Here is a 24,619-nt window from a genome sequence, read left to right as displayed (position 1 = left end):
GGGTCCTGCCGTGAGGACTTCCTGGGGCTATTTGGCATTTGCACCCCTGTTGTGCTCCTGAAGAGGGTTTGCTGTGTACCATTCAGCCTCTGGATCGCACTGTAACTCCGCCACAGCTCTGGGTGTGGCCCCCATCACACCCAGGGCCCCCACCAAGGCATGCATTCCTACTTACACCCAGCTGATTCTAGGGCGTCACCCTGGTTCAACAAAAACGTGTCCATGCCCCCTCTAGACCAATGGACCCCATCCCCCTTGACACATCCTCTGGTCTTGGCATGCAAGGGTCTGTGTTAAATGGAGTCAAAACCCCTCTGTTCTGTGAATTGTTTAATTAACGAGTTATTGAACACCATATCCGTATCTTTGCCAGCTGGCCTCCTGTCCAACGCCAACCAGAATTCTTTCCCAAACAGGGATCCAAAACTACTGCTCATCGTAACCCTGAAATGTCTGATTTGATCCAATGAACACTGCGTGCAATGTGCTTACGTTTAGGGTTTACTCAGCCCCTTTACTTATCCCAAAATGGGGGTTCAAACTGATAACTGTGTAAAGCACCAGCAGAGGAAATTAACCTGGCCCCTTCTTGCTCCTCCATTTTTTGTTTACATTTGTTTATTGGTATTTAGCATTTCATGTTACAAGTTGACATAATACTGTTATAATATATTGACATGCGTCTATAGGCAGTTGAAAGATAACTGGAGAACAGAATTTACAACATTACTGGATATCAAACACAGACAAGGCACAGTAAAATATTCTGGGAGGTACCCTCTTGCCTGACTCTGTTTCTGTACTAGTATTCTTGCTAGAACCATGATCGTGGATTGTTGTTTTATCCCCACATTTACCTTTTTGTGCTATCACATATAATATTTAATGAATGTGTTCCCGTTCGAAAGTAATCGGTTTCGAAACTGCCGATGGAGAGGCAGAACTACTAACCTTGGGGGTGAACTGGGGAAGATGTTGGGGAGCTGCCGGAATGGAGATCTGTAAAAACAATTGTGGGGCTGGTTGTGTTTCCATTTCACGGTGCGGTGTCATGCGTGTGGGGGGGGCCGTGACAGACCGTCTCGACGTGGTGGATGGGATCACCTGGTGCATCCCTGACACATCTCTGGCCTTAAGTGTCTGGGCTCTGCTTTTTACTGTCTTCTGTTGATCCCATGGGGGATAGGTGTGGAGTCTGTGATCGAGAGGCCACCGGTGATTCCGCTTGCGCTGTTTCATGCGTGAATTGGTATAGTAATTGAGCCCACTCCAAAGATATGGGATGTGTACGTATTCCCTTCACTTCTTCATCCCTCAGTACCTCTTATTTCACCGCACCCCACTTTTTCATGGTGCCTACCCAGGCTGCTTCAGGGGGTCCCGCCGGGGCCCGCCAATGCATGGCTATACCCCTTTTTAGGTCTCGCGTGCGTTGCAGGGCAGAGCCCTGCTCCGCCTCCGCGAGAGATTTTGTAGGAGAGGATCTTCAGAAGAGGGCTTTAAGCCCCGCCCCTTATTTCCATTGTCTGGCGTCACCGTTTATGGTAAACGGTGGCCTGCCGTTGGAAATTAGGGTTTTTGGTGGATGCCCTTTGGCCTCCGAGCCGGATTCGGTGGACTGCTTTGCGTCTGTCGCAAAGCAGTTTCTTATCTTTATGGGGCCATGTGTTAGAGAAACACATGGCCCCATAAAGACAAGAGATCCCCGTGCTCCTGCTGCAGTCTGGTCCTCTTTCACTTTTGGGACTGCGCTTGTTGTTTTGAGAATCTGGTCACCCTAGACTAAACACCCCTCTCATAAGCAGAGATTTATGGCAGTTCTGCTGTGTGCGGTGCTACAATGTAAGGACTGCAGTGGGCAAGAAAGCGCTCTGCGACCAAGACTGCAGCACTGTTGATGACAACAGAAAATGAACTGGATGTTTAATCACACAACAGATGAACTATAGAGAAGGTGTTGACGTCCCCTCCCCCCTCCCCCGCAAGCCAGAATGGTGCTGTCTGAGCAAGGAGCTTGCAGTAAATGGACAGGGTTCTTGGCCTGTGGTTCAACCAAGCATGGCTAGAATAACAATATGCCTGGATGGACTCGTACATACTGAACAGAATGGAACCTAAGTCAATGACAATGTGCAAAAACACCGCACACAACTGCGCACTATCTCCGCCAGCGTTGCTCTAGTAGGCCTTTGCACTCGTGCGGAGGGAATCTCTCGTTCGGTCTGCCACTACCGTTTTGCAAGAATTGTTAAGGGACTTGAAATTGAGTTTGTGGTAGGATGCGGAAGCAGTTCTTATTCCGGTGCAAAGCCCTTTCGTGTGTTTATGTGCACTGCTGTGTATACGTGTGCACGTCTCTCTCTGCATACTACTATGATGGCGGTCAACTCTTTTCCGATCAATTTACATTACACATTGTACAGTGGGCAATTAATACAAGAACGGTATATAGTTTTTGCCTTGAGTGCCCTCGGACTGCGGCTATGCTGTGCGAACATCTGCACCGTCGCGTCTTAATGATGTGTTTGATTTCTTCAGGTATACGGTACATAGTATTACGTGGTGCGGCACACTGGCCATTATTGTCTGCATTGACAATATGCATGAATATACAATCCGCCAAGTCCCAGATGCATGCACTTGCGCTTTTCATGCAACATCTTCCTTAAACTTCGATGTCCGCGGAGCTTCTTCAGTGCTCAAATTTTGTACACACCGGCCAGGGTTATTCACAATGCATCACCCAAAACTTGTAACTTTTACTTCAGCTGAAAACATTTTTCACAAAGTTTTCCTATCATACCGCGGTGAAAATGTATCTTTCTGCGCAGGTTCCCGGGTTCTGCCCCTAGGTGTAAGTTCAAAGCGGAATTAAACGTGGAAAAGACACTGCAGGAGTTTTAGAATGTGCACATAATTAGCACTCTGCGAATTTACTTTTCGTTTGCAGTGGCACACTTCCCAAGGTATGCCTATCTTGGGTGTGACTTGTATATCAGTGAAAAACATGCACATTTTACAGAACACCCGCTGTTGTAAGTACAGTACTTACATTCAGCATGTTTTTGTTTCTTTTTATTTACGCCGCTTCCACTTGCCTTGCAAAGTGCGTAACATAAGTTACACTCTTTTAAAATTATGATTAAATATTGTCAAAAAACGTTAAAAATAAAATTCGATTTTACCCCAAAACTTGTGCTTTCTTTGCTTTGAGCTATTGTAAGTGGCTAAACTAAAAGTTATCTTCCGCCATGTTAGACAAGGTTCCCAAACAGAGAGTGGAATATGTTGTAGTCAGTCAGATGCGCGTGGGAAACAGACCTGCACGCGCAGATGCACCCGGAGTATGTTTCTTATTCGATTATTGATAGAAACAAGTGTCCCAAAGGACAGCGGTGCTACGGATTTGAAAATGGTGAAACACTGTATTTTCGTAAATTGTCATCAGAAGTTATGTAAAGAAATTGGCAGACACAAAGTGTTAGAAGGAAATGATACAATTCCGCATCTTTATTAACATAGATGATATTGAAAATATTTCAAAATATTAAGAACCACACAAGGAGTGGCACTAGCAGCCCCCAGAAGACCAACCATTGACAGATGGTCGCTATATAATATAGCTTTGGAAACTCATAACGTTTGTGTTTGTGTGCCGGGGGAAGGGGTACTGATCAAAAAACGCAGGACAGGTTTGAGATTTTTCTGGGGTACCATTCATTTTATTTCACTTCAGATTAATTCACCCTGCATCTACTTTTGCAATGGATTCAATGTACTTTTGCAGCGAAATTCATCGCACGGAATTCAAAAGAATAGTAAAGATTAATTAATTACATAGGGAGCGGGTGAAATGGTTATAGTAATAATAGACGGTTAGTATACAAATATTCATTATTGTTTATACGAATGAAAATGTTTTCCTGTACATCGATATAGCGCACAGCTGCTGTCACTAGCAATAAACTTGGAATGGAATATTGCATATAATAACGTGAGCAAGAGTAGGAAAAGCGCGAGCCTGGGTGAGCGTGCCATTAGGGCCCGGCCCCCCCAGGCCCCAAGCCACCCCCCCTCCCTCCTCTCTTTCGTCTCGGGGGCTGGCCAGCAGCCCGGTGGGCTGCTGGCCGAACAAAGTACTTCCGGGTCAGGCTGTGACGCATTTCCGGTCGGGGCCTGGCCTGGAAGGGGGGGGAAGTCGTGGTTGGGGCTATTTAGCCCCTTGATGTACCTCGTTCGCCCTCTCTGCCCCTGTAGCTGCCGCCTGGACAAGAACAGTGGTACGATCTCGTCTGGACTTGGCCGTCGTCGTCTTCTTCGTGGCAGCGTCGCGTTTGCTTTGGATTGTGGGAGCAATTGGCGTCAGCGGGAACCAGGTGGAGTTAGTGCGGCGGTGCGCTGTGTTGTTCGGGATCCCGAGGTGAGGTGTCTGGGGCCGGGGTAGCGTGTGGTTGCTGCCGGTGGTTGGCGCGGGGTAAGCGTGTGTAATTGATGGCCTTTCCCCGCGCTAGGTGCCGGTGGTTGCGTGCGTTCCCTGGGCAGCTGGGTTTGGCGCCTCCCTTGGGGAATCCGGAAGCGCGGCGCCATAGTTGCGGGTTAAGGGTTGGGGAGCCAGTAGTGTGTTTTTGTGCGTGCAGAATCCCGGCGCTACAATCGGCGGTATCCCGCACTCGCCCCCCCCCCCCCCCCCCCCCCTTTCTGAGAACGCGCGAGCAACGGTCACTTTACGCGCATGATGCGGGGCATTGTTTACTTCATACGGAGCGGGCATTATTTCAGTCGGAAACTGCATATGAAACTGCATTTAAAAAAAAATATATATATATAGGCACGGTGAACGAAGTGAGCACGAGATTGCAAGCGCATGAGAGCATATATGTGCATCCAAGTCTGATTGGGGAATTTGTACGAGCATGGTTGGGGCACTGATACCTGATATATAAAGTGAAGGGGCTTTTGATGATTTACAAGCATTGTATGGCACGGAGGGTTTAAGTATAAATTGTGGGGGCTTTATGGCAGCGATTTGGTCGAACCTACGGGGATAATATACATGCATTGTGGGCACTGACTGCTTATTAGTAAATTGAAGGGGTTTTTGTGGTGGCAATAGGATTGATAGGTAATTCTGTGGCAGCTAGCCGGCGTAGAGCATCTCAGCTGAGGGGAGTATTGCAGTAGCCACTGAAGAACCATGCCTCCTAAACGCAATCCAAAGAGGAAAGGGGGAGAGTCAGAGATTGCGCAACTATTAAAGTTGGTCTTAGAAAAGTTGGGCAGGAACGATGAGGAAAGGGAGGAAGAACAGGGGGTGGGGGGAGCCCCAGTGTCCGATAGTGAGGAGGTCGCTGAGCCAATAGAAAGGGCCTGCCCCCCGGAGAACAAGGCAGCATTTCCACCTTTAGTAAAGAAACCTAAGGTGACCAAAAAAGGAAAAGGGGGCAGGGGATCAGAGGATGCACCTAACCTTTCGGTAATGCCTCAGCAGCCGGTCCTCCCCCTGCCGGTGGGGCTCCCTATGCCAGTTCTAAACCCACCTGAACCGGTGCTCCCTATGCCTGTGGACCCCGCACCGAGACTTACTAGCCCTGTGCCGGCTACCCCATTACTCGGGGTGCCTGCAGTACCCAGCGTGCCCCCCCTGGTTACTCAAGGAATACCCTTACAGACAGGAAGTGTCCCATCGTTGGAAGGACGGGACGATATAGGTGCAGTCTTAGCGGAGATTAGAGGGGCGTTGAAGGCCTTAGTACCCACGCCTACTCCTCCGCCCCTCGCAGTGCCAGAGGTAGCTCCAGTAGTAGCAGCAAGTGCAGTAGGAGTTTCCAGTGTGATAGTGCCTCCTACCTCAGATCAGGTGGGGTCATCAGCAGAGGGGGGGGCAAACGAATAAGGTAGCCATACTGGCAACGGTGGCGACACTTTGGGTGCACCCCCAGTAGGGAGCCCAAGTAGCAGCAGCAGTGCGACAGTAACACCATGGGCGTCAGCAATAGGTACACCAGATCTTATAGGCGAGTTGAACAAGCAGGTGGCCCTTTTGGGCAAAGCACAGGAGAAGGATGCAAACATGCCACCTCAGGCGGTGGGTCAAACGGCCCCCGCTTTATGCGTGACAACAGGTGTGACTGTAGGTAAGACAGGGGAGTGTGCAACTAAGGAAGTGGACTGTGCTTCCAAACCAGGGGGAAGTCATAATGTAGTGTTATCTAAACGTGGGATATTGGCATTGCACGTTGCACAGGACACAAGGGAAAAAATCTGGAAAGGGGATTTTATCTATATATTCTCCTTGATTAGACCCAAGAGGAGGGAGGTTGAACCTAAAGAGAAGGATGGGAAAGACAGTTCCTTCATAGAGAGGAAACCAAGGGTTGAGGAGTCGATCACAAACTGGTTATTTGGTTTTAATGTGTTTTCCATAGTAATGCTGGAGAAGAAACCAGAGTTGGCTATTCCCCTGATTTGTTATTCCAACTAAATTTTGAAAGCTCAAGCAATGTACGGGGGTATGGCTTGGCTAGACTATGATAGGGACTTTAGATGGGCCAAGGTAGATGATCCGGACATGGGCTGGAATCAAACTGAGGTAAATGTGTGGTTAGAGAGCGTCCATAACAAGGTGCCCATGAAGCAGCCCTTTCAGACTTCCCAGGGAGGCGCGGGGGAGAAAAAAGGAACATGTTGGGTTTTTAATAGAAAAATGTGTACCTGGGCTTGTGCCTACTGTGGTCACCCATCTCACCCAGAGTTTAAATGCATCAAGAAGTCCGAAGAAAAGGGAAGTGAGCCTAAACCCCCGCAACAGTGAGCTGCCCACGCCAGTTGATCTAGGGAAGCTGATTTTCTGGCTGAATCAGTACCCGAATAGGAAAGCAGTCAGGATATTGTATGAAGGTTTCTCCATGGGCTTCCGCATCCCGGCGCACGGTGTGCCCCCGGTGGGGTTCTGCAATAATCAACTGTCTGCACGCACTCATCCTGCAGTGGTTAGTCAGAAGGTCGATAAACAGAGGGCGCTGGGGCAGGTGGCTGGCCCGTTTGCTGCTCCTCCATTGCCTGGGTATGTGTTTTCACCGCTGGGCGTGGTCCCTAAGAAGGGGCCCGGCCAGTTCCGGATGATTCACAACTTGTCAGCACCGAGGGGAGCATCAGTGAATGATGCAAAAGACCCGTCCCTTTGCTCTGTGACATATGCTTCCTTTGATGCGGCCCTGCTAAAGCTACGTGGCCTGGGCCCCTGCACCATCATGGCTAAAACAGACCTTGTCTGCTTTTCGGTTATTGCCAGTCCACCCCAAGGATTATCACCTGCTGGGTTGCCAGTGGAATCACCAGTTCTACTATGACAAATTTATGCCCATGGGTTGTGCAGTATCATGCAAGTACTTTGAAATGTTTAGTTCAATGCTGGAGTGGGTGTTTGTGTTCAGAACAGGGCAGAGGGAGGTAGTGCACTTCTTAGATGACTTTATGATCATGGGCCCCCCAGCGTCAGCAGCTTGTGGCCAGGCATTGACTAAGCTAGTAGGTATGATGGCGGAGCTAGGCGTGCCACTGGCTCCTGGGAAGACGGTGGGCCCGGCCACTTGCATGTCCTTTCTGGGCATTGAAATTGATTCAGTATTGGGGGAATGCAGGTTGCCTGGGGACAAAGTGCAGGTTTTTTCAGAAGCAATAGATTCTGCCTTGGCCGGGCCCAAGGTCACGCTGCATCAGCTTCAGGTATTGGTGGGTCAATTGAATTTTGCCCTAAGGATCATCCCGATGGGATGTCCTTTTTCAAGGTCGATTGCTTGGGCTATGGTGAGGTTAACTCAGCGGCATCACCACGTGCGATTACAGGCGGGTGTGAAGGAGGACCTGAGGGTCTGGCGCAGTTTCCTGGCCGATTTCAATGGGAAGGTTATTTGGCCAGAACCCACGGTGTCCAACGTTGAATTGGGTTTGCTCACTGACTCAGCCGGCAGTATTGGTTTTGGGGCGGTTTTGGGACCACACTGGTGCAGGAGTGACAGGCCAGCTTCATGGCATGAGAGCGGCTTGACCAGGAATATAGCCTTTTTGGAATTATTCCCCATAATAGTGGCAGTGGACATCTGGGCAGGGTTCTTTAGGAACAAATCTGTAATCTTCTGGTCAGACAACATGGCAGTGGTCGAAGCAATCAATAGGCAAGGGGCCACTTGTAAACATGTTTTGAGATTATTGAAACATCTGGTGTTAGCTTGCTTGAAACTCAGTCTGCTCTTCAAAGCAGCTCATATACCGGGGGTGGAGAATCAGGCCGCTGACGCTTTGTCTCGCTCTAAGTTGCAGGATTTCCGTAAGTATCATCCTCTGGCAGAACAGCAGATGACTAGGTTCCCGACATCTCTGTGGAGGATTGGAGCCCCGCCCTAGCAGGGCTGGTGGGAGCCTCTGAGTGAACGTACTAGAAGGACATATCAAAAACAATTCAAGGCGAACAGGATATTTGCTAAATGCGCTGGCCAGGCAGCCATTTTTTCCACAGGGCTTCTTTGTAGTTTTCTATCAGCCCTGAGGAATCGGGGGAGGCCAGCATCGTATGCTAGGGCGCATGTGGCGGCGATTGGTTTCTTTGCTAATTTAGTGGGTGAGCGGGACCCGGGGGCAGCCGTCTAGACTAGAGGGGGTCAGGAGGGATAGTAGAAGACCGTTAGACATAACCCTGGGTGAGATTCTGGGGGTTCTGCAGACGGTTTGGTCTTCCCATTATGAGAGTATCCTGTTCGGGGCAGCCTTTTCTTTAGCCTTTTATGTGGCTTTTCGATTGGGGGAACTGGTTGGGGCCTAAAAAACTGATCATTCTGGGGGATTACAATGGCAAGACACAGAGTTGTTGCAAGAATGCCTGGTAGTATTTTTAAGGAAATCCAAAACGGACCCGTTGGGTAAGGGGTGGTAACAATTCGGTTGTGCCAGGCGCCTGCGGAGGATATCTGTCCGGGGTGGGGCAGGCCCTGTTCATACATGAACGGAGGACTGCGTGTCTAAGTTCCGATTCAGGGCCGTATTTGGCTTTGGAACAAAGCAAAAACTGATCTGGGTTTAATCCATAACAGTTCTTTAGCCCACTCTGCCACCCCAGTTCAGACATGGCCATATGCAAATCAGTCTGACCCTGTTGCTTTGTTCGCCATAAGTTGGCAGGGTATGCTCAGACGTGAGTCCCTTGCTCACTTTGCCACTGGATTCAAGCAAGCCTGGCTGAAGACGGCTGAAATGCCAGAAACCGGTCCTAGGAAGCTTGTTTCCGGTCCAGGGAAGATGTAGCTTGGCAGTTCAGGCTGGACTGTTCCCATGAGGCACAGGGTCAGGCTGATTTGCATACGGCCATGTCCGAACTGGGGTGGCAGAGTGGGCTAAAGAACGGTGATGGATTAAACCCAGATCAGTTGACTGATGGTGAGTGCTTGCAATGTTCAACACTCCGTCCATCATTTCCTTTGGTTATTAAACATGGCCATTCTTCAACCCACATTCATGGTCTGACAAGTTTGATTGTGGGAGTGCTGGGGTTGGGGCTGGGGACTACTTGGAGGGGGGGTCCAGGCTCAATTACTCCTAATGATATAATGCCACGTATAATATCTGCCATTATTTGGCACAATCCCAAACTTTAACCGCCCCTTTTAATTGCGAGTGCTCTATTGGCCCTGAGCGTGGATAAACCATGTGCACGATTTCAAAGTATGAGGCGCTGTGTTCGGCGCTTTCACGGTGTTTGACGGTATTCACCGCTCCTCATCAGACGTTGTCATCTTTAGGCTCCAATTAAAAGCGCGCCCGTGATTTGCATTCGTGCCCTGAGAAGGTGGGCTGGAACGACAGGGGAGATCATCTAGTTAGATCACCGGCACCCTTTGCCCAGGCTGCCTTTGAACTCTGTTTCTTTTGTGCGTAGGCGTTTGCAGCCAGGGGGCGTCCTCGGTCTCTGGCAGCGGAATTATCTTCGGGAGGGGTGTTTGCATGCGGCCTATGGTTTCAAAGTGGAGGAGACCTGCATAAACAAAAGCCACAGATCAAATTGCGAGACAATGCTAAACGCCTGGGTTCTGCCTAGTCACCTCAGGCCGTGCAAGGATTATGTTGTTCCATTTAGTCATAATTAACCCGTTTTAATTCTGTAACAGATCAGTTCAGGTGGGCAAGCTGCATTCTATTGTTTCCATTTGAGAAATTAGCAGTGGGCGTGTGGAGGTTGGAATAGCTATGTATAATGGCGCTACTTGCATTTCAACTACAATTGGGAGTATTTCAGTGGAATATGCGAACTGAATGTACGTGTCTGTAATCTGCTGGAAAACAAGCGTATGCTCAGGCAGCCCGACTAGAATAAATACATAATAGGAGAATTAGAGGCGCAGCTCCGCTGTTGGCTTGCTTCATGAACAGTTCACATCCCTGTAAGAAAGCTGAAGAGAGCCAAGCGGGGTTGCATGCATGGTTGATGCAAGTGCTGGAAAGCTACAGGTGCAAGTACTCACTTGGAAATGGAAGCACTCACTATTAAAAATATTGCACCCCTGATGTGAAGTGCTGGTACTCTCTCTTTCAAATTAAAGTTCAGCTATGCAGTAAGCAACATTCCCTGCCTATTTAAAACACTGAGGACATTTAGAAATTTCTTTATTCATGATCATCTTCTTTTTTGTTAAATTTCTCTTCTTTAATTCAAATGCAGCCAACGCGTTTCGTCACAAGGACTTTTTCAGGGCTTCATATAAAAGTTCTTCTGAATCACATAGACCAGCCCAGTGTTAAATATTTTGTATATTGGCACTTGTATAAATGAAATAAACCTCAATCTCTATTGGGAAGATGCCCAGTGACTCACCTGCCACTCTGTACACAGAATCCCAGGGCTAAATATCTTTCTAGTCGCAAATCCTGGTAAGAGATCTGACTGTGATAACTGGCTTTACATGGACCCCAATGGCTGTCCTTAAGTGTATCCTATTGGCACAGTGAGTTTGATGGCTCACATATCATCTCACATTTACGCGAGTTTGAGCTATTGGCATTGCAAATAACAATGCCTTTTATTTTTGTTTTTGTTGTCCGTAAGTGTATCCTATTGGCACAGTGAGTATGATGGCTCACATATCATCTCACATTTATGCGAGTTTGAGCTATTGGCATTGCAAATAACAATGCCTTTCATTTTTGTTTTTGTTGTCCGTAAGAGTATCCTATTGGCACAGTGAGTATGATGGCTCACATATCATCTTGCATTTACGCGAGTTTGAGCTATTGGCATTGCAAATAACAATGCCTTTTATTTTTGTTTTCATTTTTAAAAACCTAAATAAAAGGCATTGTCATTATAAATGCCAATAGCTTAAAATTGTGTAACTGGGAGACCTATTGCATTGCAAATGCTTGTTGCTAAGAGAATGGCTAGGGATGCAAAGCGGCACTGCACCTTTTCGGTCTTCCGCCTGCCTTCTTCCTCCTCCATATTGGGGTTGAAGCACACACTTCTTTGGAACTGCAAACGTATGCACCCCCTTACTAACAACCCACTCAATCTGCGGGTTTGTGGCACTGTGCCCTGCTGCCAGTGTAATGCCTATAGCATCTGCCTTTCCATGAATCCTGAAAATGACAAATGTTCTTAATATATTGTAGTCTTTAGTGTCTTCCCAATTGTTCCCCCAACTTTGGAGACAGCAGCACACTAGTTAGATGGCAGCTTCCACAACCTGCCCAGCTACCAAGGCAGGGAAATTCTTTGTGCACCTGTTGCATTCACCGCACCCTCTTCGGAGTCACAACTTAAGCTGTCTGGCAGGCTTGATTAACTGCGGGATCACGTTAGCCATCCTCCCACTCTACAGGGTGCACATCTTATATGGACCGAAGGAAGACCTATTGAAAACCCCCTCTGTTGCGGTTTCCTGTCACTGTACCCATCTGGCCATATGTGGGCACCTGTAAACACCTATAGCATTGCAGGTCCACCGCCTTACCCTCTCATACAATATGGAGAGGGGGGAGCTCTGCACCCCCAGTATTCTGCTCATTCCATGCCATATTGGATGCGGGCCCCTCACCGTTTGACTGCGAATTGGGTGCCGTGACGCCATGCTGATGCCACACCCTGGCATCAGTCGTCCAATTCCAAACTTCTGCTAAGTATACTAGAAGCCAGCAAAAGGGTGGGACAGGAGGAGAACCGGGTGTCCAGTTACCTGCCCTTTTCTCAGATAAATGGAGCCAATCTTTACTACCTTGTAGCCTCTTGTGCTCTACACCGTTACCCCAATTTTTGGAACCAAAGCACACTGGTTTAGATGACAACTTCCAAAACCCGCCTAGCTGCAGGTGAGTATTTTGATGCGCTGCAGCTTGGTGAAGGGGGTTTTTCAGCCAAGCAAACCACAGTCCATGTTTTCATCATTTATCCTTTATAGAGGCTTGTGAGAAAGTGCCATCTTTCTTGCATGGTATGCCCCCACTTTTTGCTCAATGTACTTTGACTGAGTGTGCCCTGGACTCCTGCCAATCAGGTGCCCAGGGCCTATGTTCCTTCCCTAAAACACAAAACCCAAATTGGCAAACCCTGGCCACAAGTCAGCCCCTGGTAAATGGTACCCTAGGTACCCAGGGCCTTGTGACCAGGGAAGGCCTCTAAGGGCTGCAGCACTCATTGTGCCACCCTTAGAGGCCCTGTACCCTTACACACACACACTGCCCTTGTAGGCTGAGTGTCTGGGTACAAGACAAAACAAAGAGTCGACCTGGCACACATCCCTGTGTGCCATGCCCACCACCTACACTGCCATGGCATACATCAGCCACCCCTCTAGCTGGGTGCCCTATGCCAATGGTTGGGCACAGGAGCAGGAGCCCTATGCCCCTACAGTACCCAGGTCCATTCCTGGACACTGTAAGTGCAGTGCTGCCATTTAAGAGTATATGGTGCTGGGAGCTCATCAAACACTAACTCCACAGCACCATAATGGCAACACTGAAGACTGAGAAGTTTGGTATCAAACTTCTCAGGACATTAAACCCACACTGATGCCAGTGTGGGATTTAATGTACCAAGCACCCCAGAGGGCATCTTAGAAATGCCCCCTGAAACCTAACCTACAATCCACGTCTGTTCAGAGGCTGCCTAGGCTGCCACACAGCAGACATGTTGCTGGACCCCTGGGTAGGAGAGCCCCTGCTCTCCTGGGTCTGCAACAATGCACATCCTGGGCGAGGTGCTAAATCTCCTCCCCCAGGATGGGCAGGGGGAAGCTTCAAAGGCATGCCGCCTCTGTGAGCTTCCCCAGGCCACTGCAACCCCCCACTCTGGTGGGAAGCTTGGCCGGAAACCCCAAATAAGGACAGGGGATGTGCCAGCCTGCCAACCCCAGCCCTCAGGTGGGGGAGGCGAGGTAAGCACATCTCCGGGCTCTCGCCATCTTGAAGATGGGAAGCCCTGCCCAATCAGGACTAGGCTACTGCCCCCCTCCCACAGGAGAGAGGCAGGAGAGGAGGTGTACCCACCCCAGGACAGGGACCCATTGGTCCCTGCCCTTCACCTACCTGTAACGCCCCTAAATCTAGTATTTAGGGGCACCCTGAACCTTCCTTCCCCAGATTCCAAAATCCGAAGAAGAGCTAGAAGAAAGAAGACCTGCCCTGCAGCTGGTAAGAAGAGGAAGACACCAACTGCTCTGACCCCAGCCCTACCAGCCTGTCGACCCTCGAACCTGCTCCTGCTCCAACCCGGCATCTCTTGTGGCCAGCAACCTCACAAACCCCGGAGGACCTGGCTACCTTTTGATTCTAAGCCCCCTGGGACTCCCATGAGTAGAGGCTCTACTCGAGAACTGCTTCTAATCCCTGGCAGCAGCCCGGAACCACGAACCCAGCACACTCTGCAGCTGCCAAGTCCAGCCTGTGCCGGAGTGAACAAAGACCACGAGGACGACCCCATGGCGACTGTGACCCCGAGTCCGGCACCCAAGGACCTCCCTCGATACTCCTGAAGAAACCTGCAGCCTCAGAACCAGGTGCCCCCCCAACCGCGATCAACAGAGGTTAAGATTTCCCGACACCAAAAGGCACCCCTGCACCCGGCGGCCCCCTGTGCCCAATCCCAGGGTACCTACCTATCCTCCAACTACCCAACTTACCTCTCGAAGTGGTGGTGGCACCTGAAGAATCTTCATCCCCGAGCTTGCAGTCTTTTTCTAAACCGGAGATTTCCCATTGAAATCAATTGAGAGCCCGAAGGCTCAAAAGCACCCTGCACCCAGCCGCCCGAGTGGCCCTGGCAGTGCAACCTCTACACCTATCTACTTCCCCACTTGCCCCGAGTAAGTGACCAGGAGCCCAGCTCCCACAGCCACGTGGCCTGCTAGTCCGCAGTCACCAACCAAGGCCCCCCCTACCTCTCATAGGATAACATTGGGCCGAACTCTCTCTGCACCCGGCCGCCCTTGTGCCTCTGAGGGTGAACCAACTGTTCCTACCTGACCCTGGGAGACCCCTGAGTCTATGCCCAGAACCTTAACTCTGCCAGTCGAGTACTTACCTTTAAACCGATAACTCAATTTTCTCCTTAGGGTAACATTGACTGGTCTTTCCTGAAGTTTCTTCTGTGTGTGGACTTTTCAAAACTTGAAATATTCACCAAAAATCAGCCGAGTAACGAAAAAGAAAATACTCACCTGCTCTTAGGTGAGCTCCCAGTGCTGGATCTTGGTGCCCAGCACTGACTCTGAAAAATACTTACAACTGTACTTACCAGTAACCCAATTTTCTCCCATAGGAAATCATTGACTGTTTTTCTGTGAAATTTTGTCCCAAGTGTCAATTTCTGCAAACTTTAAATATTCTTTAAAAATCGTATAATATCTGAAAACGTAATTACTTACCTGTTTTGGATAAAGGTCCCAGTACTGAGTCTAGGCACCCAGTACTGGATTACAAAAGTGACGAGAACATACTATTCCTGCAACTTGAATTTTCTGCCATACGGAATCATTGACTGTTTTCTATGAAATATTTTCTAAGTGTCACCTTTTAAAATAGCAAAATATTGTCTAAAAATCATCACAGTAATTAAGTCGACTTTTATCACTTGATTCCAAGTATTGACCCAGGACTGAATTTAGGATCCAGTCCTGGAATTCCAAAAGTAATCCTAAAAGTAATCTGTGGCAAATAACTTGAAACTTCCATTGCACTCAATGCATGATTGTGTTTATAATTGTGTTGCCTATTGCAACCACTTGTAACTTTCTACAAAAGTCAATTGCATATTGCAAAAGTATTTATATAAAGCATCTCATTCTGAGAAAGTGTATTTTAATACCTATTGTTGGTTCTAAAATAAAACAAGCATATATTTTATATATATATCCCATTGGCCTAGAGTTCAGTTAATGAGTGTGTGAGACCATTTGGTGGCAGAGTGTGTGCAACAAATGCTTTACACTGTCCTCTGATACTGCCTTACTGCTCGACCAAGCTACCACTTTAGAGAGTAAGGTTATATCTAACTTTAGCCTCTGCCAAACCTCTGGGGACTGTGGACTCTGTACACCCTGTACCTATTTGGGAACAGTATATACAGAGCCACTTTCTCACATTGGTGGATCAGCGGTGGGATACAAACTTGCATTTGTTGGGCTACTTGGTTACCATCTGATCACACGCCAGACCTCCTAAAATTGCCTTTAGAATTCTGATTGGTCTTTTCCAAAAATACTAAAAGTCTTGCTAGGGCCTTGCTTAAGTCCCATTAGAATTTTAGAAAAATAAGTCACTATAGTCAGGGTAGAGGATTAGAACTGTCAGGTTAGAATGAGTCAAACAAACCCAGCTATTAGTGAAAATAATAACATGGACCTGGTGGAGGAGCTCGACCTCACACCTTACTTGCACTTGTCTTTCAAGGAATTGAGGTCCCTATACAAACTTAAAAATATACCAATGGGCCTGCATCCAACCAAACTAGGGCTCTAGGAGCTCTTAGCTGAGTATGCTAAGGACCACCCATCTGAACATGGTGATGGCCAGTCAGATGAGGAAGGGGAAGAAGAGGGGGTGGATAATAACCCCCCCACACACACACTATTCCCTAGGAAGGAGAGGGCACCCATACCCTTCAATCCAATAATTAGCATCTGGGGACCTAGAGATCACACAGGTGACTCTGGTACCAGAGAGATCACTGGGGGACCCACCAGTGAAGAGGACAGCCTTGTAAGGCTGGCCAAAAGATTGGAGCTAGAGTCCAGGCTCCTGGCTCTAGAAAAAGAAAGGAGAGAGATGGGGTTGGCACCCATCAATGGTGGCAGCAATAATAAAAACAAGGATAGGGAGGAAACTTCTGACCTTAAAATCCCCAAAGGGATTGTCCCTAAATTTGAGGAAGGTGATGATATCACCAAATGGTTCACAGCCTTTAAGAGGGCTTGTGACATCAGAAAAGTAAAGAATCCTCTCTGGGGGGCACTCCTGTGGGAACTGTTCTCTGGTAACTGCAGAGACAGGCTTCTGACCCTCTCTGGGCCAGAAGCAGGATCCTATGACCTCATGAAGAAAGCTCTGATTGAGGGATTTGGATTCACTACTGAGGAGTATAGAAATAGATTCAGGGGGGCTCACAAAACCCAGACCCAGTCCTGGATTGACTTTGTAGACTTCTCAGAAAAGACACAGGATGGTTGGTTAGCTGGACATGGTGTGCAGGATTTTACTGGATTGTACAATTTATTCATGAAGGAACATATATTAAGTAACTGCACAAATAAAAAGTTGCATCAGCATTTGGTAGACCTAGGTCTAATTTCTCCCTAAGAATTGGGAAAGAAGGCAGACCACTGGGTCAAGACTAGGGTGACGAGGACAACCACTGGGGTTGACCAGAAGAAAGTGGTCACAAAGCCTCCCCAGGGGAAAGGTGGTGGAATCCCCAAGATAAAAAGTCTGCGTCTTCCAAAGGGCCCCAAAAACCTGTTCAGGTGGGTGGGACCCAAACTACTCCCTATGTGCCTCAACCCTATAGGGGGAAGAACTTTGATCCCTTAAAGGCCTGGTGTAATAACTGTAAGAGGTCAGGACACCTAACTGTAGATAAATCTTGCCCCCACAACAAAGCCCCTAAGGCACCCAGTACAGCTACTCCTGGGGCAGCAAGTATACAGATGGGATCAGAAGTGTCCCCTGAGCAAATGTAGGAACACACTGAAGCAATCCTAGTCTCCCTGGGAGAAGTGGAGTTTGCCACTGTAGCTGTGTGGCCACCCAACTTAAAGAAATATTTACAGTACCCCTGGGTGAATGGAACTAGGTTAGAAGCTCTGAGGGATACAGGTGCCAGTGTCACTATGGTGAAAGACACACTGATTTCCCCTAAGCAATCTTTGATTGGTAAGTCTTACCCAGTCACCAACGCTAACAGTGTCGCCACTAGTCATCTCATGGCCATGGTGACATTAGGCTGGGGGGGAAGGGGGGGATGGTTACTGGCCTGAAACAGGTAGTGGTCTCTCCAAAGTTGCCAGCTGCATGTCTGCTTGGAAATGATCTGGAAACCTCAGCCTGGGCTGAGGTTGAGCTAAAGGCCCATGCAGCCATGCTGGGCATCCCTGAATTGGTGTGTGTGCAAAACAGAGCAAGAGGAAGGGTGAGAAAGTAGGTCTGGAGCCTGAAATAATGGCCCAACCAACCAAGAGAAAAGGTAAGAAGACTGGGGAACCAGCTTCTGTACAGCAAAACATTCAGGACCCCTCTCCACAGGGAGAGTATTTGGATACCCCCCGAGGGAACTGAGTCCATGGAGCTTGACCCTTACCAGGTTGAACTCCTGGGCCCAGGGGGACCCTCTAGGGAAGATCTGTGCCAGGGTCAGCAAGACTATCCCACTCTTGACAGCCTGAGGCAGCAAGCTTTTTCAGAAGCAAAGGGAGATGTCAGTGGTACCCACAGAGCTTATTGGGAAGAGGGATTACTGGATGTTGTGACAAGAAACCCCACTCCTGGAACCACCAGGAGGGTGGTAGTGTCACAGAAATACAGGGAGTTCCTCCTAACTTTGGCTTATGACATCGCCCTAGCTGGACATCTGGGGCAATCCAAAACTTGGGAAAGGCTAGTGAGTCACTTTTACTGGCCCCAGATGTACCAAAAGGTGAAGGAGTTTGTCAGCTCCTATGTTACCTGTCAAGCCAGTGGCAAGACAGGTGGCCACCCAAAGGCCCCCCTCATACCACTACCAGTGGTGGGGGTACCCTTTGAAAGGGTAGGAGTGGACATTGTGGGTCCACTTAAACCTCCCACAGCCTCAGGGGACAAATGTATTCTAGTAGTAGTGGATCATGCTACTAGGTACCCTGAAGCAATTCCACTTAGGACTACTACAGCTCCTGCAGTAGCCAAGGCCCTCCTGGGTGTCTTCACCAGGGTAGGGTTTCCTAAGGAGGTGGTTTCAGACAGAGGTTCCAACTTCATGCCTGCTTAACTGACACATGTGGAAGGAGTGTGGAGTGCAGTACAAGTTTACTACACCCTACCACCCACAAACCAATGGCCTTGTTGAGAGATTAAACAAGACAATGAAAGGTATGATCATGGGTCTCCCTGAAAAACTCAAAAGGAGATGGGATGTCCTGTTACCATGCCTGCTTTTCGCTTACAGGGAAGTATCACAGAAGGGAGTAGGTTTCTCACCCTTTGAACTTCTGTTTGGTCATCCTGTACGGGGACCACTTTGTCTTGTAAAAGAGGGCTGTGAGAGGCCTCTTCAAGAGCCCAAACAAGACCTAGTGGACTATGTGCTTGGCCTAAGGTCCAGAATGGCTGAGTACATGGAAAACACACAAAATTGCACTCCGGTGGAGAAATTAATCAAGCGAGGTTAAATTTCTGTGGTTCGTTGGTTTATTCAAGTGAATAAATTGAGTAAATCCTTTGAAAAGTATAATTTTCACAAAGTTCCAACATCACAAACGAGTATATTAAAGTTCATAACTCGATGTAGCCCAATGCATTTCGGGCCAATGTGGCCCTTCGTCAGGGGCGGCACTATAATAGGAGGATACAAGGAAGCAGCTTTAATCAATACATTTGTGTATGTCATACATCAATCCATCAAAAAAACAATAGGAGAAAACTTAAGTCAATGAGTTAAAAAGTGTTAGAGTGGCTGTAAGTGAAATAAACCAGAATAGAAACGTATGACAATGGTGCTGTTAAATGAAAGAGATGGTGTTGTTTAACAAGGGATCGGTCCTGTTAAGTTAGTGTTTGAACAGTAACATGGAGTAACGAACAATAAGAAGGTGAATCCTAAAGAGTGGATAAGAGACGGTGAAGAGTGAATACATGCAAGAAATAAAAAGAAAAAGAAAAAGAAACTGCCAGGTGGTTGTCAAGGTCTAGTTGCGTGAATATCCGTAAAAAGTCGTCGGAAATGTACGTACTCAAAAAATACATCAGAAAATCAGAAAAGAACATGGAAAGTGATAGCGAGTGAACAGTGCGTTAGATGTAGAAAGTGAAATCTGTGATGAGGATTAAGTACCGGGTAGAAGAGAGGTCAAGAGTACGTGAGTTAGCGAAGTGAAAGGAAAAACAAACGGAAAAACGAATAAGCGAATTATCGAGAGCGTGATGGTATTTAATCTATCGCAAAACACTTACTTGATATGGATCATTCAAATCAGTCAAGGCTGTGCAGCCACAAAGTGTCGGCGTTTCAGCGGGTGAAACAATTGTTTAACGCGCGTAGTATTTAAAGGATGTCATGTGAGCATCGTGGCGAATCAGAATAACGTGAAGCCTAACAACCAGTCATAAGGGATTATGCTGGTCAGTGTGCCGTCAAAGCGTGTGGGGAGCGAATGAGTGCGTCATGGGACGGTAAAAACCAATCAAAAGGGGAGAATACAAGTCAGATACAATGTATCAGCGATTGTTCGTGTATGTTTCGTGGCGATCTGAAAAGAAAGTGAAAAACTCACATATACGGGAAACTACGGAGAAAGTAAATGCGTAGTACCAAAAATAATAAAACCAATGTATGAGTGTAATGGGCGGGTGAAGAGTCGTATGGAATAGGAAATGTGAAAGAGGTAACCATAAAACATAAGAGAAGTGTGTATGAAGTGCCAGCGTGCCAAAATGTTAGTAACGTAAAAGTGCGGTACGCTAAGACTGTAATAAAGATAGCAGGAAGCATTTATGTTAGAGTACTGGAAAGTGTGTGACAGAAGAAATGAGTCTATCAAAGTATGATGTGTAAGGTAACTGGACCTGTCTGTGGTAAAACGAAATAAAGTAAGTAACAAACATGGTAAAAAACAATACTGTTCTGTCTCAGTCTATAGGGTATACATGTTAAACATCAGGAAAACATGAGATTGTAGGGTCCCGGGTCTAATGGGATGATATCCTTAACAATTGTACATGAATATGTTCTAAAAGCTGAAAGTCGTGTGGGAGTCAAAGACCATTACAAAAAACAACCAAGATCGTAACGTTCATTAAGTCCTTTGGGATGAATCAAATCTAATTTATTTATTTTTTTTAAAAAAATTTTTAAAACCTTTATTTTCAAAAGTCTGGACACAGCTATTCAGCCGACAACCCGGAGGTTCGGCAGCTTCGGTAAAGAGGAACAGAGACGCGTCCACAGTACAGTGAAGGAGGAGTGCAAAGATTCCATTTTTTAAATAAACACAAAACACACAACAACCCCCAGCAAGGCAAGAACACTGAATGCCCATGGTGATAGCCCCCCAGGGGAGGCAGGACCCCAATCATCTACCATTTACAGTACCGTGAAAAGAGGAAGAAGGGGGACAGCAGGGGCCAAAGAAGTCCATTAACCATACTGAGCTGGAAAGAAGGTTAGGAGGAAAGCTGTTCCTCGGGGGGATCCAGATCAGGGGCAAGACCAATTCCCCCCCTGTATTGGTTCCACCGCCCCCAGATGGCGTGCCACTTCCGAGGGCGGCCTCTAGCGCAATATACCGTCTTCTCCCTTAGCATACTCCAGTCCATATTTTCTTTCCACGCGGTCAATGTGGGGGGGCCCACGGATCCCCACAATCGCGCTATATCTCTCTTAGCGACCATGTTGCCCAGAGTCACCCATTGGGTCTGCGCCGCATTGTGATCAGTGGGCCCCCAGACATTCAGGAGACAACACCGCGCTTCCGGCTGCATAGCAATGCCCGTCACCTCCCCCATCACTGCATGGACTCTCCGCCAGAATTCCGTGATGACACCACATTCCCAAATGATATGCAGGAAAGTACCCACCATACCACATCCCCTCCTGCATAGGCCGTCCTCCGAGAATCCCATGTGAACCAACCTTGGCCCCGTCACGTACACTCGATGCAGTATTTTAAGCTGCACCAGCCTCAGACGCGACGGGATCGCAACCTCCTTAGGAGAGGAAACAGCAGACTGCCAATCCTCGTCATCCAACTCGAGGCCATCCCTAGACCACTGGTCCCTCAACCCCAGAAGCATATCCGCCCGGACGTTTATCAGTTTCTTATAGATGAGCGAGATCGTGCTCTCGGGCATATGACCATCAAGGACCCGGTCCTCCAAAGGAGAGGACTCAGGCACCTTCTCACCCTCTATGAGGACTGATCGGAGGGAGTGACGCACCTGAATATAGCGGAAAAACTCAGATGGCCCCAGTTCATACTCCTTCTGCAACTCTTCAAAGGACTTCACCCTCCCCTTAATCAGGACATCTCCGACCCTGGAGATGCCGATCAAGTCCCATTTGTCAAAGCCTTTTGTGTGCCAAAGCCTACCCAATCTCTCAGATTCAAACAGCGGGGTAGCGAGGGTGAGCCTATCCTTCCAGCCCAGCGAGTCAGTTGCCATCTTCCACACCCGCACCGCCACACCAGTGGGCCCCGTGAGGGACGAGTCCAGGGACCGCGAATACAACGCCCTGTAATAGTTACCACCACGCAGCAACCACCTGTCCATGGCATACCCAGGGCTGAGGGCCGGGCCATAAAACCCATGATTAATCTCACTCAGCTGGGTGGCCCAATAGTACCGTCGGATGTCTGGAAGCGCAATACCCCCGTCGTACCATGGGAGCGTCAACTTTGCAATAGCTATTCGCGGCCGCCCGTCCCACAGCAAAGCTCGTTGGAGGCCTTCGACCTCCCGAAAGTAGTTGGCCGGTACCCAATCCAAAGTATTCTGCAGCGCGTAGAGGAACCGGTGAAGAGACATCATTTTGAACAGGGCCGCACGCCCAACGAGGGAGAGCGGCAGCCTCCGCCAGCCCTCCACATCCCGCCTCAGGCGCGCTAGGGGGGGGAGCAGGTTCCTCTCATATCGCACGGCAGAATCCATGGAGATAAAGATCCCCAGATACACGAAGCCCTGCTGAGCAACCTGGATCGAACAAGTTCGAGGGATCGGTGGAACCTCGCCACTAAGAACATATAAATACGATTTACTCCAGTTGATAACGAGACCCGAGTTCCTACCGAAAGATGTGAGTACGTCACAGACCACTATAAGTGATTTCTTGGGTGAGGCAAGATACAACAGGATGTCATCAGCATAGAGCGATATACGGTCCTCGTGCTCAGGCGACCATCTAAGTCCCCGTATATCCGGGTGCCAGCGTATCCACGCAGCCAGCAGCTCAAGGGCGAGGGCGAACAGCAATGGCGACAGGGGACAACCTTGCCGAGTACCCCTCCCAAGCTGAAACGGAGTCGACGCCCGGCCATTTACCACCACACTCGCAAGAGGGCCCTCATACAGCAACTTCACCCAGCTCACAAAACCGTGGCCAAAGCCGAACTTGGTCAACACGGCCCACAAATATGCCCATTCCACCGTGTCAAAGGCCATCGTGGCATCGAGAGACGCCACAATAGCTGGTTCACGCAGCGTGCCCGCCCTGGCGATTACACCATGTAGGCGCAGAAGATTTAACGCTGTGTTACGGTGCGGGATGAATCCGGATTGATCCAGATGGACCAAGTCACCGAGTACCCTGATCAAACGGGCCGCCAGGATTTTAGCCAGAATTTTCGGCTCTGCGTTAAGGAGTGAGATAGGCCTATATGAGGCGCACTTGTCTCGGGGTTTGCCCTCTTTGTGTATAACCACAATCGTCGCCAGTCGCTGATCCAACGGGAGGGTCCCACTCCCCCGCGCCTCCACGAACATGGCGCGCAGGTGAGGGGCAACCCTATCCGGAAATAGCTTGTACAGGTCGACCGGCAAGCCGTTCGGACCCGAGGCCTTGCCCGAGTTCAACGCGCGGATAGCCCCCGCCACCTCATCGACCGTTATGTCACCATCTAGATCGTCCCTATCTATATCAGAGAGACAGGGCAATGCAATATCACGCAGGAGGTCATGCGAGTCCTCGGGCGGCCTGTCCGACACTGAGGCATAAACCATACGGAAATAGTCCGAGAAACACTGCACAATCCTCTCAGGTTCCACAATCACCTCTCCCCCCTCTCCCGTCAACTCCGGGACTACTCTATTGACCCGTTCTTTTTTGTCCAGCCAAGCCAGGAGTTTCCCGGCCTTGTCACCAACATCATACAGACGGCCCTGCTGTTCCCTACCGAGGGTCTTAGCGGCATTCGTCACCAGGTCCTTATACTCGGATTGCTTCAAGCACAGCTCATGCAGTGAGGCCTCTGTAACCTCCTCCTCCAGCGCTCCCTCCAAAGCCGCGATCTCCTCCTCAACCTGCAAAACCTCGCCATCTCTCCGCCGCTTGGCAGCCACTACAAGGGAGAGGGCTTCCCCTCGCAGCACGGTCTTAAACGCTTCCCACAGCGACACTGCCGAGTCCACGGATCCCTGATTGTCCTTGAAACAATTATCTACTGTCTTTACCAGCGCGCTGCGCGTCTTGGGGTCTCGGAAATACCAAGGGTTGATAGGGGCCACCCTTCCCCCTCCCTCCCGACCCAGATCCAGCCTGACCCACACCGGCGAATGGTCAGATATGCCACGCGCCAAGTGCCTGGCCTCAGACACCAATGAGGCATGCGCAGCCAGAGTGAGTAATTAGTCAATCCTAGAAAGGCTACCATGCGCCCCGGAGTGGAAAGTGTATTGGCTCTGTGTGGGGTGCCGGAGCCTCCAGCAGTCTATCAGGCCAAGCGTATCTAGAAAGTCTGGAAGCCACTTCTGAGCTCCCCCCGTGTCTCTGGGCGGGTATCTATCCAGCAGGCCGGAGCCAACAGCGTTGAAATCACCTCCCACTACAAGCATACCCCCCGGGAGATCCAGCAGGGCCCTACCCAGATCTGTGAAAGTGGAGGCCTGCAGGGCCGGCGGGACATAAACCGAAACTAAAACCAAAGTTCTTCCTTCCCACCGCCCCGCCACCGCCACAAACCTCCCCCTATCATCAACAATGGTGGAGTCCACCTCAAATGGTAGCGAGGCTCTGACTAGGATGCCCATACCCCTTGCTCTCAGAGGAGAATCCCGAATGAGCTATGAATTTATAACCCTTCCTATTCAGGGCATAGCACGTATTACCTATAAGATGCGTCTCCTGCAGCAGGGCGACATCCGGCAATGACCGTTTCAAGAATTGCAAAACAATCCCACGCTT

This window comes from Triturus cristatus, chromosome 9 (genome assembly GCF_964204655.1).
Source record: "Triturus cristatus chromosome 9, aTriCri1.1, whole genome shotgun sequence".
Lineage (NCBI taxonomy): Eukaryota > Metazoa > Chordata > Amphibia > Caudata > Salamandridae > Triturus > Triturus cristatus.
Note: the sequence above shows the minus strand (reverse complement) of the source record.